Genomic DNA, 18,488 nt, shown 5'->3' on the forward strand with positions numbered 1-18,488 from the left:
CCCCTATGGTCAAGGAACTGAATTACAAGGTCTCTTGGTCAAACCCAGCTTCCCAATCGATCCAGATTGAACTCAATCGATTACAAGCCGTTGGATCGATTCATGGATCGATTCAGATTGCTACTGTGCTCAGGGTAATATTCTGGATCGATCGGCTGATCGATCCAGACTGGTCAATCGATCCAGCGATCGATCGGCTAATCGATCCAGAAGCTTACTGTTCGCGGGACCAGGCTCCCAATCGATCCGCTGATCGATTGAGGGCCCCCAATCGATCCGCTGATCGATTGGGGTTTCTGATTTCCCAGCAAAACTCTGATTTCAGCACTGCTTCGTGCCAGACTCGCCTACCACAGTTCTATAATAGCTGGAAACATAACAATAACACCTAACTAGGAATATGAGCATGAGTAATAACTGTTGGAGCAATCCCAATGGTCCGTGCGACCATGTGTTTTGGTGTTTAGGCAAAGGGTTTAAGTTAGGTTCACCCTTGTATTTGATATGTATATTTGAGTTGTGCAGGTTTGCAGGATACCCATGTGACTCAGGTTGAAGGATGGAGCATCTGAGGGACCATGGACAAGGCAGCGAGGACAAGGGCCGAGGGAAGCGACTTCGAGGCATACGCGAAGGATGGCATTGGGGACGAGCCGCGGGCTTGAATGCATCCGAGGGACGAGAGCCAAAGGAAGTAGGCTTGAAGGTAAAAGGTCAAAGCTGCAAAGGAAGCATCAAGTGAGTCATAAGGGTGAGGGTACGAGTGCACGAGAGATTGTACTCGGAGTAAAATCCTAGTTTTTAGGGTTTTACTGTAGCAGTACTGTAGCGTTACTGTAGCAGCACTGTAGCGCTACTGTAGCAGTACTGTAGCAGTCGACTGCATGTTTTAGCAGTCGACTGGTAGGCGGGGTTTTCCAACCCGTGGCCTATAAAACCAAAGCTTGGGAGCTTGGTTTGAGTTGACGAAATAGAGGTGGTTAATCTCTATTAGTAGTCTACTTGTGCCCTAGCGTCAAAAAGAGTTCTTGTGAGGGTTGTGGTGAGGTTTCTCCACCCACAAGGAGCTACGTGAGCTAGCCGGAGTTTGCCGGGGAGTAATCCACCGAAGGATCGGGATCGTCCACCTTACGGACAACCGTGGAGTAGGAGCCCTAATCTCCGAACCACGTTAAACGATCGTGTCAATTGGTTTGCTTGTCTTTCTCATTCTTAGTCTTTAGCTTTCGTATTTGTATTTGTATTGTTTGTATTCCGCTGTGCTAACAAATACGTAGGAAGCGATTATTTGGGGGTGTCGTCTATCCAACCCCCCTTCAAGCCGGCCGACCGATCCCCAACAATAACAATCTAAGCAAGTCGTTCACGATTCAAGGCATTAAAATAACTAGAAATGCGGAAAATAACACTATATAAAACTAAAGTCTTAGTTTGCTAATTTCTCCAAGATCTTTATTCCAGGTTCCTTCCACACACATGTTCATCGCATTAACCTCCAGCCTCCGCTAGTCCATCTTTCCTTTACCTTTATCTGCAGTATAAGGAAAAGAGTATCTGTAAGCTTTCGCTTAGTAAGAAACCATCTACCTCACAAAACATGCATATGATGCAATTTATGCTTTGAAAAATGCTATTTGAAATATATGCTGAACAGGTGAGAGCATGGCATAGTATCGTACAAGATGGGAACCAAAACTAATCATAGAACTATCACATGTATCAATAATGAAAACTAAGCTGAAGCATGAACTGAGCTAAAACTAAAACTAAGCTAGAACTGAGTTTAAACTATATACACAACTGATTTGTGAGTTTGAAAACTATTTATCATAGATAGATGAAAATACATAATCATGCTGCTGATGGGCGCGCATCCCTAACTAGACCCGGGTTTGCAAGTCCTGAATTTAGTAGGGTTACTAGGTTATCTAAACCTAGGGACGACTGTGGGAGCCCAACCTAATGGATATCTAATCCAGTACAGTGCCACTGCTAAAATAAAATACTGGTTATAGCTAAATTCTCTTATCTTGCTATTTTTAGGTTATCTGAACCTAGAGCTAGGTTGTCTGAACTTAGAGGCGACTGTGGGAGCCCACACATTGGACCGTAGTCCCATAAAAGCTGTAATAAAACTGGGCATGCTGTAAAAATGCTTCTATTGCATTTACTGAGCTATTAAAATGCCTACGGTGGCGTTTAACTGCTTTACACATTCTATCAAACATATGGTGTGCACTAGTTCACACCCTACATACTAAGATTTTGTATACAACTAAACTAATGCGTAAAACCTCGAAAAAGCTACTTATACTGCAGGTGAGGGGTTTCTTACCTCCTGCTCAAAGTTTCTTACAAATCTAAGCGCTAGGTTTCCGGTGGAGAAGATCCCTTCGTTGATCTCCTCGCGTCTACGTGCCCTTCTCGCGGAGAGGAACGTTCTCGTATCCAAGATATTGCCGGAAGGTGTTCCTATTGCCCTTGGGAGGGAACCCTAGCCCCTTTAGGCTTGGTGCGCCGTGAAGAAGAAGAGAAAGGAGAAGGGGCGGCGTGTAAGGGTTTGAGGGAAAAGTGTTCTCATTTAAGAAAATAACAATTCCTCACTTAAATTCCCTATTTATATTAAGTGGGTAATTTGGCCCAACTGAAATATAAATATAATTGTTCCCCTTTCCTTTCAGCATGGCCCTGCTGGGTTCAATTGGTTACTAAAGCTATCTAAAAGTTATCGGACTCGATAGGTCCCGGGTTCGATTCCCGCTTAAGCTATTTTACGTTCTATTTATTTTTGCTACTTCCACTACTCTAAAAATTCCATAAAAATATTCTAAAATTCTAGAAAAATCATAGAATATTTCTAAAATATTTTTGAGAATTTTTGGGCGTTACAATCCCCCATACCTTATAAAAAGTTTGTCCTCGAACTTAGAATAACTCTGGATACCAATTTTGATAATTTACGGTTAATTTTTGGCAAATTTGGTCATCTTGTAAGTAGCAAATTGTAAAATTCAAATTAAGGGGACGCAAAAGTTAAGGGGGAGCATATAGATTTCTTTAGCAAATTTGCTTTGGTCATTTTTGTTCATTTATACTTAGCAGATTTGCCTGTGTTAAAAATGCTTATCTATTCGTTTGTTTACTTAACTTTGAATTTGAGTTGCCATAATCAAAAAGGGGGAGATTGTTGGTGCGGGAAGCATCCGACGATCGAACTTGTGTTTTGATAATGGCAAAGGATTCAAAGTGAAGGTGTTTTATTTTCTAACAAGTCTACTTGAGGATTTCAGGAAAGTCCTAGTTGCGGTTAGGTAAAGGGAAAAACCCTAGGGGGTGGTAACTCTAGGTCATAGGGGGTGGTAACCCTATGCGGAAAGTCTTGGTAGGTCGATGTCTTCAGGCAAAAGTCTTAGGGGGTGGTAACCCTAAGTGGAAAGTCCTGGTGTCGCGAACCAGGTGAAAGACTGGATGGAAGCGGATGTCAGCAGAAGTCCAAGCATCGAGTCGAGAAGTCCAACGATCCGGAGGATCGAGGCAGTAAATCTCCGAGTGGAGTAGGTGAGGACGCGTTCCCGTAGAGTAGGCGTCGGGTCGACCTAAGGTTTCCTGTGGAACCCGGACAGTCCGGAGACTGTCGAACTTTCATTCATATTTATGATATTATGTGTGCTAACTTTGTCTTGTAGGATATGTGTGTAGTTTGTAGACTAACACATTGTGCAGGGACAAAAGAGCAACATGAGCCTCGGATGAACAGTGTCTGAGGAGGTGAGCTGGCTGTGCGCTGGAGTTGGAGGCGCCTTAAAGGGCAGTGAAGGCGCATTGGACCGCAGCATGGAGGCGCCTTGAAGGCGCATGAAGGCGCCTTCAGAGGGATAATGCGCGACTTGATCAGCGCTTATCGAAGCGTGCAACCCGGGGCTTGGAGGCGCCTCGGACAGCCTTGGAGGCACCTCCAGCACCCTTTATAAGCAGTGTTCGAGCACCTCTTCAAGGACAACTCTCTCTGAATAATCTCTTGCTACGTGCTGCGAACCTGATGATCCAGAAGTGCTGCGATGCAATACCAACGACCCGGAACTACGCTTCTCCATCTTTAGTTGTCTGTATAAAGTTTATGAGCTATAAATTCCTATAATTGTACAAATTATCGTTCTTATAGTTGTTGCCCATCGAAAGCGATCAAAGATCGCGGGCCTTCGTGTAGGAGTCGATCTAGGCTCCGAACGAAGTAAATAGTTTGCCTCTTTGTGTGATTGTTTTTATTTCCGCTGCATTTACTCGAACGGTTTTACGATTCCGAAAAACGAAATAGCCGCGAGCGCTATTCACCCCCCCTCTAGCGCTTCTCGATCCAACAATTGGTATCAGAGCGGGGTTGTTTTGAATTGGTGCAACCACCATTCAAAACGGTTTTTTTTCGTGGTATTTTGTTTCGGAGTCAATTAGAAATTAGCTAATTAGCTAAAGTTCTAATTTTTTTTAATCAGTGTTGCTCAAAGTTGGTTAATACCACTTGAGCTCGTTATTTTTTCCTCCCGCACTACTAATCCAAGACACAGTCTTGGAATAGATCTTTTTGTTTTTGCTCATCTAGGTCTAAAATGACTCAACAAGAAGGATATAGCACTGTTCGTCCCCCACTATTTTCCCGAGAAGACTTGAAGATCCAGTTCGACACCTTGATGATAGTCAAGACAGGACTTGAACTACCAACTGATACAGACGGTAAGCCTACATCCTGTGAAAACTGGGAACCAACCTTCATCAAAAAGGTGGAAGCCGATGCCAAAGCTACCTGCACCATCCAGTGCGGTCATACCAAGGAGGAACTCAACAGAGTCGGTCCCTTTTCAACCGCAAAGGAACTCTGGGAGAAACTGATCGAACTTCACGAGGGCACCTCGGAAACCAAGGTAAGTAAGCGTGATTTATTATTTAATAAATTATATAATTTAAAAATGCAAGAAGGTGAGACGGCGAGCCAGCTGCACGCATGCATCCAGGACATTCTTAACTCTCTTCATGCAATTGGACAGAAAGTCAAAAACCGGGACGTCATAAGGTACGCATTAAATTCGTTTTCAAGGAGTACATTGTGGGCATCAATGGTAGATGCCTACAAGGTCTCCAAAGACTTATCTTCTTTAAAGTTAGATGAGTTATTTTCTGAATTTGAACTTCATGAACAAACTAATGCACAGCCATCTGAGAAGGGTATTGCTTTGGTTGCAGGTACGAGTCGAACACGGGAATCAAGAGTACGACGAAAAATTGAATCGGAATTAGAAGACGAATCCGACTCAGAAGATTCAGAGGATGAACTGACCAGCGAACTTGTGAATCTTGTGAAAGAAGCTCTACAAGAAGAAGAAGGGCTTCAACAAGAAGAAGGCAGTTCAGTCCAGGGAGGCCCAACCGAACTCAAAGGTAAAATTCGAAGTCACTTGTTACGAGTGCAACCAGAAGGGGCATATCAAAGCCAACTGTCCCAACCAAAAGGAGGCCAAAAAGCAAAGAAGAAAGAAGGCCCTGAAAGCAACCTGGGACGAATCTTCTTCAGAGGACGACAACGATGAACTTGATCAAACAAGTCTACTCACACTGATGGCCCGTGACCAGATCATCGAGAGCGAGTCAGAAGCCGAGTCCGAGCAAAGCCACGGATCCGCATCCGTTTCAGAAGGGCCAGACTCCAATGTAAGTATTCCAAGGCTTAATAATTTAGTTAATGACTTACTTCGCAAACTAGCTAAATCAAACCTAAGGATTAAATCACTTCTAAAGGAAGTAGTCGTCCTTAAAGAAGTGACAAACACTAATTCTTTACCTAATCAAGTTCAAACTGGAAACTCTACTCAAGTTCAAAAACTTGAGGAAGAAAACTCTAGTTTGAAAAATCAAGTAAAAGACTTAAAAAATATGTTAGAACGGTTTTCTCTGGAATCCAAGAATCTGGACCTAATTCTTGGAACTCAAAGAGTCGTCTACAACATAACTGGGCTGGGATATAAAAGTAAAAAGAAATATAGCTCTTATTTATCCTTAATAAACAAACAAGGTAGTAAACTAGTCCAAGCATGGGTCCCCAAGTCTAAATTAATCAATCAAGTTGAACTTGGCCAATACTGGGTTCCGAAGGATCAAATACACTACCTCGATAGACCAAATCGTGGCTATGATCCAGGGAAAGCTAAAAGGAAAACGATCTTAAAAACTTGAAATTAAATTCTAAATTCAAAATCAAAATTTGAAATTAAAAATTCAAAATTCAAAAAATTCGAAATTAGATTCTAAATTCAAAATTAAAAAATTCGAAATTAAATTCTAAATTCAAAATTCAAAAATTCAAAATTAAATTCTAAATTCAAAATTCAAAAATTCAAAAATTTGAAATTAAATTCTAAATTCAAAATTCAAAATTCAAAAATTCGAAATTAAATTCTAAATTCAAAATCAAAATTCGAAATTAAAAATTAAAAATTCAAAAAATTTGAAATTAGATTCTAAATTCAAAATTCAAAAATTCAAAATTAAATTCTAAATTCAAAATTCAAAAATTCGAAATTAAATTCTAAATTCAAAATTCAAAATTTAAAAATTCGAAATTAAATTCAAAATTCAAAATTCAAAAATTTGAAATTAAATTCTATATTCAAAATTCAAAAATTCGAAATTAAATTCTAAATTCTAAATTCAAAATTCAAAAATTTGAAATTAAATTCTAAATTCAAAATTCAAAAATTTGAAATTAAATTCTAAATTCAAAAATTTGAAATTAAATTCTAAATTCAAAATTCAAAAATTCGAAATTAAACTCTCAAAAATTCGAAATTAAATTCTAAATTCAAAATTCAAAATCAAAAATTAAAAATTCAAAATTTAAAATCGAAATTAAAAATTCAAAATTAGATGGTGGATCCAAACTAGCTGGCACCTCTAACTGAACTACCCGACAGGGTAACTGAACCTAATTTACCCGAAATGGGTAAAACAAGAGTAGATTACCCGGCAGGGTAATTAAGGCTAGTGTAAAAAAGGGCTGAGTTTAACTTGAACCACAGTACCGGTGAAGTTTTTGGATGATAGTACGTTAGGGAAACTTGGGCATCGCATGTCTAGGAAGATATGGCTTCAACCTAGTGCATTTGGCCAAGTGGAACTGACCGAAGCTACCCTTAAATGGATCCTAACAAGTTAGACCAAGGATTAGTATTAAGTTCAATGGGTAGGACTATTTGGAAAACCTCGAAGGCATGGTTACTTTAATGAGCTCCGAGTGACTCACCATAGCCCAGAAGTTTATCCAAAGAATGCATACTTGTTGAACCCAAAGCTAAACCTGAATCTAACACAAAGTTAAACCAGACCCTTAATTCAACAATAATTCATCTCACAACAATTATAGGATTCCCTGATTGACAATCTAGATCAGGTGAGATGACTAAGAAATTAAAATTAAATTAATTACCTTTATTTCAAAAATTATTTTTATTTTAAAAACTTAAATTTCAAAATTATTTAAAAAAAAAAACTTAAATTTCAAAATTATTTTAAAAACTTAAATTTCAAAATTATTTTAAAAACTTAAATTTCAAAATTGTTTTAAAAACTTAAATTTCAAAATTGTTTTAAAAACTTAAATTTCAAAATTATTTTAAAAACTTAAATTTCAAAATTATTTTAAAAACTTAAATTTCAAAATTGTTTTAAAAACTTAAATTTCAAAATTGTTTTAAAAACTTAAATTTCAAAATTGTTTTAAAAGAAAAACTTAAATTTCAAAATTGTTTTAAAAACTTAAATTTCAAAATTGTTTTAAAAACTTAAATTTCAAAATTATTTTAAAAACTTAAATTTCAAAATTATTTTAAAAAAAACTTAAATTTCAAAATTATTTTAAAAACTTGAGTTTCAAAATTGTTTTAAAAACTTAAATTTCAAAATTATTTTAAAAACTTAAATTTCAAAATTATTTTAAAAACTAAAATTTCAAAATTATTTTAAAAACTTAAATTTCAAAATTGGTTTAAAAACTTAAACTTCAAAAATTATTTTATAAACCTAAAATTAAACTCAATAAACATAACTGGTTGCTAAATTACCTTGAATACAATAGAATAAAATAGAAAATCTAAGGAGTCTACTTCAATTACGCTATCTTTAAATCCATTAAAAAGAAACCAATTCAACTACTTCATGTGTAAGAATTGGATCAATGGATGTTGGATAGTGGATGCTCCAGACATATGACTGGAGATAAGTTGAAGTTTACCAAACTCAAGTACAAGAGTCTAGGATCAGTTGCATTCGGCAACAACGGTAAACTTAAAGTAATCGGAAAAGGTAATATTGAACTTAGTTCCGATTTCATTATTCGAAATATTTTATTGGTTAAAAATTTTAACTTTAATTTACTAAGTATAAGTCAATTGTGTGACAGCGGATACCTAGTCAATTTTGATAAATCTGGATGTCTAGTTAAAAATATTGAAAACCCAGAAATTAAACTTAAAGGACTTAGGAAAAATAACATCTACACAATTGACTTATCAATATCCTCAATAAAGTGTCTCCTGACACAACAAGAGGAAACCCAACTGTGGCATAGAAGGCTGGGTCACACTCACACTAGACTCATTTCAAAAATGAGTCAAAATGGTCTGGTTAGAGGTTTGCCCAAATTAAAATTTATTGAAAACTCAATCTGTGATGCATGTCAAAAAGGAAAACAAACCAAGTCAACCCACAAGTCAACCAACCTAGAAAGATCCAACACCATACTTGAGCTCCTTCACCTTGATCTATTTGATTCACATGGAGCCAAATCACTAAGCAAGAACCAATATTGCTTAGTAATAATTGATGACTACTCTAGGTACACTTGGGTAAAATTTCTAAAAACAAAATATGAAACCTATGAAATATTTAGTAATTTTTGCAACTTAACAGAAAATGAAAAAGATACTAAAATCAAAAGAATAAGAAGTGATCACGGAGGGGAATTTGAAAATCATAGGTTCACCGAATTTTGTAAAATAAATGGATACCAACATGAATTTTCATGTCCTAGAACCCCCCAACAAAATGAACTAGTGGAACGTAAAAATAGAACATTACAAGAAGCAGTTAGGACTATGTTAAACGAATATCACTTAAATCATCAATTTTGGGCTGAAGCGATAAATACTACAAATTATATTCAAAACAGAATTTTAATTAATAAATTTCACAATAAAACACCATATGAACTCTATTATCATAAAATTCCCAATCTAAACTATCTAAAAGTATTTGGGTGTAAAGTTCACATTTTAAATACTAAAGATTACTTATGAAAATTTGCACCCAAATCTAACCAAGGAATATTCTTAGGATACTCCTCTACCAGTAGGGCCTTTAGAGTATATAATCAAAATACCACGAAAGTTGAAGAAACAACTAATGTAATATTTGATGAAGAAAACAGTTTACCTTATATAAATGAAAATATTGACATTAATCCAAGAACTATAGACGATGAAGAAATCCAACCTAATCTTAATGAGTCAGAAGAACCAGTTTCTGACTCACAGATAAGACCAACTAGAGTAAGTACCTCTCACCCACCTGACCAAATTTTGGGTGACCCAAACCTTGGGGTCAGAACTAGATCATCCTATAGAAACCTTAGTCAGATTGCCCTAATCTCTAAAATTGAACCTAAGACTATAGAAGAAGCCCTGCCTGATCCAGACTGGATCATTGCAATGCAGGAAGAATTAGCCCAATTTGAGAGAAACCAAGTCCGGGACCTTGTACCTAAACCCATAGATAAATCAATAATAGACACCAAATGGGTTTTTAGGAACAAGTTGGATGATCACGGTGATATAATAAGAAACAAAGCAAGGATAGTAGCCAAAGGGTTTAGTCAAGTCGAAGGCTTAGACTATGATGAAACCTATGCTCCAGTAGCTAGACTCGAGTCCATTAGGATGCTATTAGCCTATGCAGCAAATAAAGGATTCAAATTATACCAAATGGACGTTAAGTCAGCCTTCTTAAATGGTTTTATCAAGGAAGAGGTATACGTAAGCCAACCTCCAGGGTTTGAAGACATAAACTACCCTAATCACGTATTTAAATTAAAAAAGGCACTATATGGACTAAAATAAGCCCCTAGAGCATGGTATGAAAGATTATCTAATTACTTAATATCCAAAGAATTTAACCAAGGACAAATCGATCCGACTTTGTTCGTAAAAACTATAGGAAAAGACATCTTTATAGCCCAAATCTATGTTGACGACATAATCTTTGGCTCAACTAATTCAAAATTCTTAAAAGAATTTGTCAAATTAATGGAAAGTGAATTTGAAATGAGTATAGTTGGAGAACTTAATTTCTTCTTAGGCTTACAAATTAAACAAACTAAAGATGGAATCTACATTTATCAAACTAAATATGCTAAAGAGTTAATTAAAAAATTCTGTATGGAAAATTCAAAAATTATAAATACCCCAATGGCAACCAACATAAACATTGACTCTGACCCTGAAGGAAAACCAGTTGACCCAAAATACTATAGGAGTGCCATAGGTAGCTTACTTTACCTAACTGCAAGTCGACCCGACATATTGTTTGCAGTAGGTATGTGCGCAAGATACCAATCCTGTGCAAAAGAGTCACACCTATCATACATTAAAAGAATACTTCGGTATATTAAAGGAACTCTAAATGTAGGACTTTAGTATCCAAGAACTTGCACCTTTGACCTTTACGGCTATTCTGATTCAGACTATGCCGGATGTAAGTTAGACAGAAAAAGTACAAGTGGTAGCTGCCAGATTCTAGGTCAGTGCCTAGTAAGTTGGTCAAGCAGAAAGCAACATTGTGTTGCTCTATCCACCACAGAAGCTGAATACATAGCTCTAGGAGAATGTGCATCTCAACTACTATGGATGATGCATACGTTAAAAGACTATCAACTAGAGTATAAAAATACACAAATCTTTATTGATAATATTAGCTCAATTAATCTCACCAAGAATCCTATTCACCACTCCAGGACCAAACACATAGAGGTAAAACACCACTTTGTAAGGGACCATGTAACTAAAGGTGAAATTGCACTCAACCACGTTGAGTCCAAATCAAACCTAGCTGACATCTTTACAAAACCCTTACCTGAACTTGAGTTCAGTGCACTTAGAAGGCAAATAGGAATGTGTTGGGTAGAGTAGGGGTCTCATTTTGTTGTCTTGTTTTTTTTTAAAAAAAAATCTAGGAAAAATCATTTTCAAAATTTCTAATTTCCTAGATTTTTCAAAATTCTGGATTTACTTATCATTTTTTTTTCAATTCAAGGAAAAATAATTTTCAAAATTCCCAATTTCCTAGATTGTTCAAAAAATTGAAATAGCCTAGGCTTTCCCCCTAGAAATCATGTTCCCCTAGAATTAAGCCAGAGCATCTCACAAGCACCTAGGTATACCTTGATTGTGATTGAAAAACATAGAACGGCGTGAGAAGCATAGGGTATAGCCTGGACTCAAGAATGCTTATATCTGTGCATCAATATGAGTCTGGGCGTTAAATACGCAATATACATTAATCAAGTCAAGTCTATCTGGACCAAAGTAACTTAACTTGACTAACCAAGTGAAAGTTATTGTCCTATAGGCAATCAACAAGTAACTAAAGGTTAGACAATTGGTAGAGGATACTCAATTTTTTTAAAAGATGTTTTGATCTTTTAGGGCTCTGATACCTAGTAAATCAATCTAGTGAACACGACTCATGCTTGGACTCAAGGACCAACTAAATTTAAATGAATAACCTTGTCCTAAATCTTAAATATTATTTAAGCTAAGTTCCAATCTTAACTTTCAAACCCTGTTGAACTTAGCTAACCTGTTGAACTTAGTAATTTCCTGTACAATTTTATTTCAAAAAGACTAACAAACAATTTTTATGTTAAGTAAGAAAGTTATAATCACTAACTTTTTAAATCTATCAAAGCGATACACTCCCCAACAGTTTTATAATGTTATTCAAGTGTCTATTATTGCCCATTTTTGATATATGGCAAAGGGGGAGAGTAGCAAATTAAAATTCAAATTAATAGTTAAGGGGGAGTAAAAGTTAAGGAAGTAGCAAATTAAAATTCAAACTAATAGTTAAGGGGGAGCAAAAGTTAAGGGGGAGCATATAGGCTACTTTAGTAAATTTGGTCATCTTGTAAGTAGCAAATTGTAAAATTCAAATTAAGGGGAAGCAAAAGTTAAGGGGGAGCATATAGATTACTTTAGCAAATTTGCTTTGGTCATTTTTGTTCATCTATACTTAGCAGATTTGCCTGTGTTAAAAATGCTTATCTATTCGTTTGTTTACTTAACTTTGAATTTGAGTTGCCATAATCAAAAAGGGGGAGATTGTTGGTGCGGGAAGCATCCGACGATCGAACTTGTGTTTTGATAATGGCAAAGGATTCAAAGTTAAGGTGTTTTGTTTTCTAACAAGTCTACTTGAGGATTTCAGGAAAGTCCTAGCTGCGGTTAGGCAAAGGGAAAAACCCTAGGGAGTGGTAACTCTAGGTCATAGGGGGTGGTAACCCTATGCGGAAAGTCTTGGTAGGTCGATGTCTTCAGGCAAAAGTCCTAGGGGGTGGTAACCCTAGGTGGAAAGTCCTGGTGTCGCGAACCAAGTGAAAGACCAGGAAGCGGATGTCCGAAGAAAGTCCGAAGCATCGAGTCGAGCAAAGTCGGTCGATCGGAGGATCGTGGCAACAAGTAAATCTCCGAGTGGAGTAGGTGAGGACGCGTTCCCGTAGGGAACAGTAGGCGTCGGGTCGACCTAAGGTTTCCGGTTGGAAATCCGAAGACTGTCGAACTTTCATTCATATTTATGATATTATGTGTGCTAACTTTGTCTTGTAGGATATGTGTGTAGTTTGTAGACTAACACATTGTGTAGGGACAAAAGAGCAACATTAGCCTCGGATGAACAGCGTCCGAGGCGCCTCCATGGAGCTTGGAGGTGCCTCGGGTGCGAAGGTGAGCTGGCTGTGCGCTGGAGTTGGAGGCGCCTTTAAGGGCAGTGAAGGCGCCTTGGACCGCAGCATGGAGATGCCTTGAAGGCGCATGAAGGCGCCTTCAGAGGGATAATGCGCGACTTGATCAGCGCTTATCGAAGCGTGCAACCCGGGGTTTGGAGGGGCCTCGGACAGCCTTGGAGGCGCCTCCAGCACCCTTTATAAGCAGTGTTCGAGCACCTCTTCAAGGACAACTCTCTCTGAATAATCTCTTGCTACGTGTTGCGAACCTGACGATCCAGAAGTGCTGCGACGCGATACCAACGACCCGGAACTATGCTTCTCCATCTTTAGTTGTCGGTATAAAGTTTATGAGCTGTAAATTCCTATAATTATACAAATTATCGTGTTTATAGTTGTTGCCCACTGAAAGCGATCAAGGATCGTGGGCCTTCGAGTAGGAGTCGATCTAGTCTCCGAACAAAGTAAATAGTTTGCCTCTTTGTGTGATTATTTTTATTTCCGCTGCATTTACTCAAACGGTTTTATGATTCCGAAAAACGAAATAGCCGCGAGCGCTATTCACCCCCCCTCTAGCGCTTCTCGATCCAACACTTCTGTCTCATACTAGCTTCTGTCTCCCATGTTGCCTCTTCTGTTTTGTGATTTTGCCAAATGAATTTTACTAATGGTACCTCTTTATTCCGTAATTTCTTAACTGCTCGGTCTATTATCTGAATAGGCCGACTATTATAGCTAAGGTCTTCGCAGACTAGTACTGATTGGGGCTCAATCACCTGGGTGGCATCTGGGATATGCTTCTTCAGCATAGAGACATGAAATACATTATGGATGGCTGACATCTCCTGTGGTAGCTCTAGCTCATATGTTACCTCGCCAACTCTTCTAGTGATAAGGTATGGTCCCACATATCTGGGACTTAGTTTGCCCTTCTTCCCAAAACGCATTACTCCCTTCATGGGAGCCACTCTGAGGAATACTGTATCCCCAACTGAAAACTCTAAGGGTCTGCACCGTGTATCAGCATAGCTTTTCTGGCGGCTCTGAGCTGTCTCTATCCTCTGGCGGATCTGCTCTAAGTTCCTTCTGTTCACCACTCTCATACCAGCAGATTGGAGATCTACACCTCCGCCCATAGAGAGCCTCGTAAGGTGTCATGCCGATAGTGGCCTGATAGCTATTGTTGTATGCAAATTCCGCTAAACTCAGATATTTGCACCAACTACCCTTGAAGTCTAGGGCACATGCTCGGAGCATATCTTTTAGTACCTGATTTACTCGCTCCGTCTGACCATCTGTCTGAGGATGGAAAGTCATGCTGACTGTACACACTCCCAGAAGTGTGATGTGAATCGACTGTCTCTGTCTGAAATAATGGTTCGTGGGACTCCATGTAGTCTAACGATCTCCTTGAGATACAACTGAGCTAGCTGCTCCATGGAATAAGATATTCTGATAGCTAAGAAGTGGGCTGATTTAGTTAACCTGTCAACTATTACCTAGATGGTATCAAAACCATTCGTGGTTCTGGGTAGTCCCACTATGAAATCCATAGAAATGTCTTCCCACTTCTATTCTGGGATCTGGATAGGTTGCAGAACTCCTCCTTGTCTCTGGTGTTCTGCCTTGACTCTCTGGCAAGTTAGACAGGTGCTAACGTATCTAGCGATGTCTCTTTTCATCCCAGGCCACCAAAAACGTTTCTTTAGGTCCTGGTACATTTTGGTGGAACCAGGATGCATCGCATAGGGAGTCCTGTGAGCCTCATCTAAAATCTTTCTCTTTAGTTCCTCCTGATCTGGAACACAGAGTCTGTCACCGAAGTGCACTACCCCACTATCGGACACTCTGAATTCTCTACTTCCTGATTCTGCTAACCCTTGCTTGATTTTCTGAATTTCAGGATCCTGCTCCTGAGCTATCTGAATGTCACCAAGCAGGTTAGGTGCTAATGTCATAGTAGAGAGCTGTCCTACTATAAGTTCGAGACCAAAATCTGTGATCTCTCTCTGTAGGGGCGGTGACATGGCTGCTAGGGATAGTAAGGTAGCATCGGACTTTCTGCTAAGTGCGTCTGCCACCTTATTGGCTTTTCCTGGGTGGTAGAGGATGTCTATGTCATAATCCTTGACCAGCTCAAGCCATCTACGCTGTCGCATATTCAGATCCTTCTGAGTGAAGAAGTACTTCAGACTTTGGTGATCTGTATATACTCTGCACTGAGCTCCATACAAGTAATATCTCCAAATTTTGAGAGCGAACACGACTGCTGCAAGCTCAAGATCATGAGTAGGATAATTCCTCTCATAGTCCTTGAGTTGTCTGGAGGCATAGGCGATTACCTTGCCATCTTGCATCAGTACTGCTCCTAGTCCCAATTTAGAAGCGTCACTATAAATATCAAAGCTGTCTGTGTTTTCAGGTAGAGCCAGAATAGGTGCACTGGTCAATCTCCTCTTTAGCTCGCTGAAGCTGTTCTCGCAGTCCTCTGTCCACTGAAATTTTCTGTTCTTCCTGGTGAGAGCTGTCAGTGGGGAGGCTATCCTGGAGAAATCCTCTACAAACTTTCTATAATAACCTGCTAGTCCCAAAAAGCTTCTGATCTCACTGGCGTTCTTGGGTCTTTTCCAGTTACTCACAGCTTCTATTTTACTAGGGTCTACCATGATACCATCCTTTGAGATGATGTGACCCAGGAAGGATACCTGATCTAACCAAAATTCACATTTCATGAATTTGGCGTACAGCTGGTTCTTCTGAAGAGTCTGCAATACTATTTTTAGGTGCTCTGCGTATTCTTCCTGAGTTCCTGAATAGATAAGAATGTCATCGATAAACACAACAATAAATCTATCTAGGTAGTCCCTGAATAGTCTGTTCATGAGGTCCATGAAAGTAGCTGGAGCATTTGTCACGCTAAAGGGCATGATTACGAACTCATAATGTCCGTATCTAGTCCTGAATGCTGTCTTGGGTATATCCCCTTCTTTAACTTTCACCTGATGATAACATGATCTGAGGTCTATTTTAGAGAACACTGCTGCTCCCTTTAGCTGGTCGAACAGGTCATTTATTCTGGGAAGAGGATACCTGTTCTTGATGGCCTGTAGTCTATGCACAGGCGCATGCTCCCGTCTTTCTTCTTTATGAACAATACAGGTGCTCCCCATGGTGAGTGACTAGGACGTATGAAGCCCTTGTCAAGCAGCTCCTGTAGTTGCTCATGAAGTTCCTTCAGTTCTGCTGGAGCCATGCGGTAAGGTGCTTTGGATATAGGATTCGTACCGGGAATGAGTTCTATCTCGAATTCAATCTCCCTGTCTGGTGCTAGACCTGGTAACTCCTCAGGGAAGACTGCTGGGTAGTCACATACGACTCGGACCTCTGCTAGCTGTTGGTCCTTGTCCTGACTGACATTGAATACATGCGCTAAAAATCCCGTACATCCTGTATCCATTAACTTCTGTGCTTTCAGAGCTGAGAGAAACTTTTTGGCTTTTCTCTTTTGTTCTCCAACGTATTCAAACTATACTTCTGCTTCAGGTTGGAATATGACTTTCTGTTTACGGCACTCTATAGAGGCACCGTATCTGATCAGGAAGTCCATCCCAAAAATAACATCGTAATTAGTCATATTTAGCACTATCAAATCACAAAAGAGTTCTCTGTCTGCTATAATGACTGGCACTGCTCTGAGCCAGTAATGTCGTCAGAAACTGACTATTGAGTACCTCTGGGGGTATCGCTAACTTCTCGGCAAATGCCCTGGATATATAAGAATGGGTTGCCCTAGTATCGAACAAGACAGTTGTACTTTGCTGTAAAATACTGATCTGACCTGTCACAACTGTCGAGGCATTTGCTACGTCCTCTCTGGTGAGTGAGTAGATCCTCGCATTGGTCGTAGCTGGAGGGGCCTCTAATCTGCCCTGGCTGATGTGTGGATCATCTAGAACGGCCTGCATCTGATGTAGCTGTGCTGGCTGGCCTCTGTACTGAATCGGCTGTGGTTGAGGAAAAATTGTCTTGTTTGGGCACTGCTTAGCCATATGCCCTTCCTATCCACATTCGAAGCATCCTCGTGTGCCCTTGCGACAAACTCCTGGGTGAAATTTCCCACAAGTAGCACATTTGGGATAACTAGGCTGTTTACTAGCTGGTCCTCCTTTCGGGTAACTCCCTGGTTTGCGCTTGCTGCTGGGGTTCCCTTTTAGTACCTGAGCCTCCTGGCCCTTTGGACTCTGAGAGGACTTGCTTCTGCTGTTTGATATTGTTCTCGTAGTGCTCGGTGGTCAGAGCACTGCTGACTAGTTCTTCGGTGGTTTGCGGCCTATGAACGCCGCCAGCCACGTTCATTGCTATTTCCGGCCTCAACATCTTGAGCATCAACCGGACTCGTTCTTTTTTTGTGCTGACTAGCTCGGGGCATAGACGAGCCAGTCTATTGAATTTCTTCATGGCTTCCTCCACTGATAGGTTGCCCTGACGAAACTCAGTGAACTCGTCGTAGTGGCGGTTTGTGACCCGCATGTGAAAGAACTCCTCGAAGAATTCTTTCTCGAAGTCAGCCCATGTCATCTGGTTCACTGGGCGCTTCGCTCTAATTCTCTCCCACCACATTCGTGCATCTCCTGTCAAGCAGAAGGAGGCACATTTCACCTTCTCATGTTTTGGCCAGTCCAGAAGCTCCATCGTACTCTCCAGTGTTTTCAACCAGGCTTGAGCATCCCATGGTTCGCTGGTGCCTGAGAAGTTCTCGGGCTTGACTCTCTGCCACTGGATCAGATAGGCTTCTCTCTTTGCCTCTGCTGCGGAGGCTACTGGTGCTGTAGGCTGGACTGGGGGACCCTTTAAGGTGGCTATCTCCTGTTGTTGTTCTGCTAGCTGCTTCTGTAACTGAGCCACTACTGCCGTAAGGTCTGGGGGAGGCAATGAACTGCCTGCCTCATGCTGGGGCTCAGTAGCTGGGGCCCTTCTAGCTGGGCGACCTCGTGCCATCTCTAAAGGAATAAAGGACATACATAACTAAAGCATCATGTTTACATAGCTAATACAATAATGTTAGTTACTATCACAGATAATCATACTTTAGTTATCTACAAACATGAAAGCAATAAACATCACAAAGTGAGAGCTATTCTTACTTGGAAGCTGCAGGTTCAATGCTGATGTGTGTGTAGGAAGTATGGAATTTTCTGCTGTGATACCACTCTGTAACGACCCGCCTTCTACTGGCTAGGCTGTAAGGCCAGACCGTCACATTATACTGTGCTAAGCTATATCCATGACCATTACTAAGTCTAGGTGCGAAAAACTGTACCAATTTAGAACTTTGTCAAGCTAATACAAGTTCTTGGTCCTACATGTGCTGAAGGATGCAATCTAAGGTATACATGGCGTATCCTACATCCCCTATGGTCAAGGAACTAAATTACAAGGTCTCTTGGTCAAA

Source organism: Zingiber officinale, chromosome 11A (genome assembly GCF_018446385.1).
Source record: "Zingiber officinale cultivar Zhangliang chromosome 11A, Zo_v1.1, whole genome shotgun sequence".
NCBI classification, from domain to species: Eukaryota; Viridiplantae; Streptophyta; class Magnoliopsida; order Zingiberales; family Zingiberaceae; genus Zingiber; species Zingiber officinale.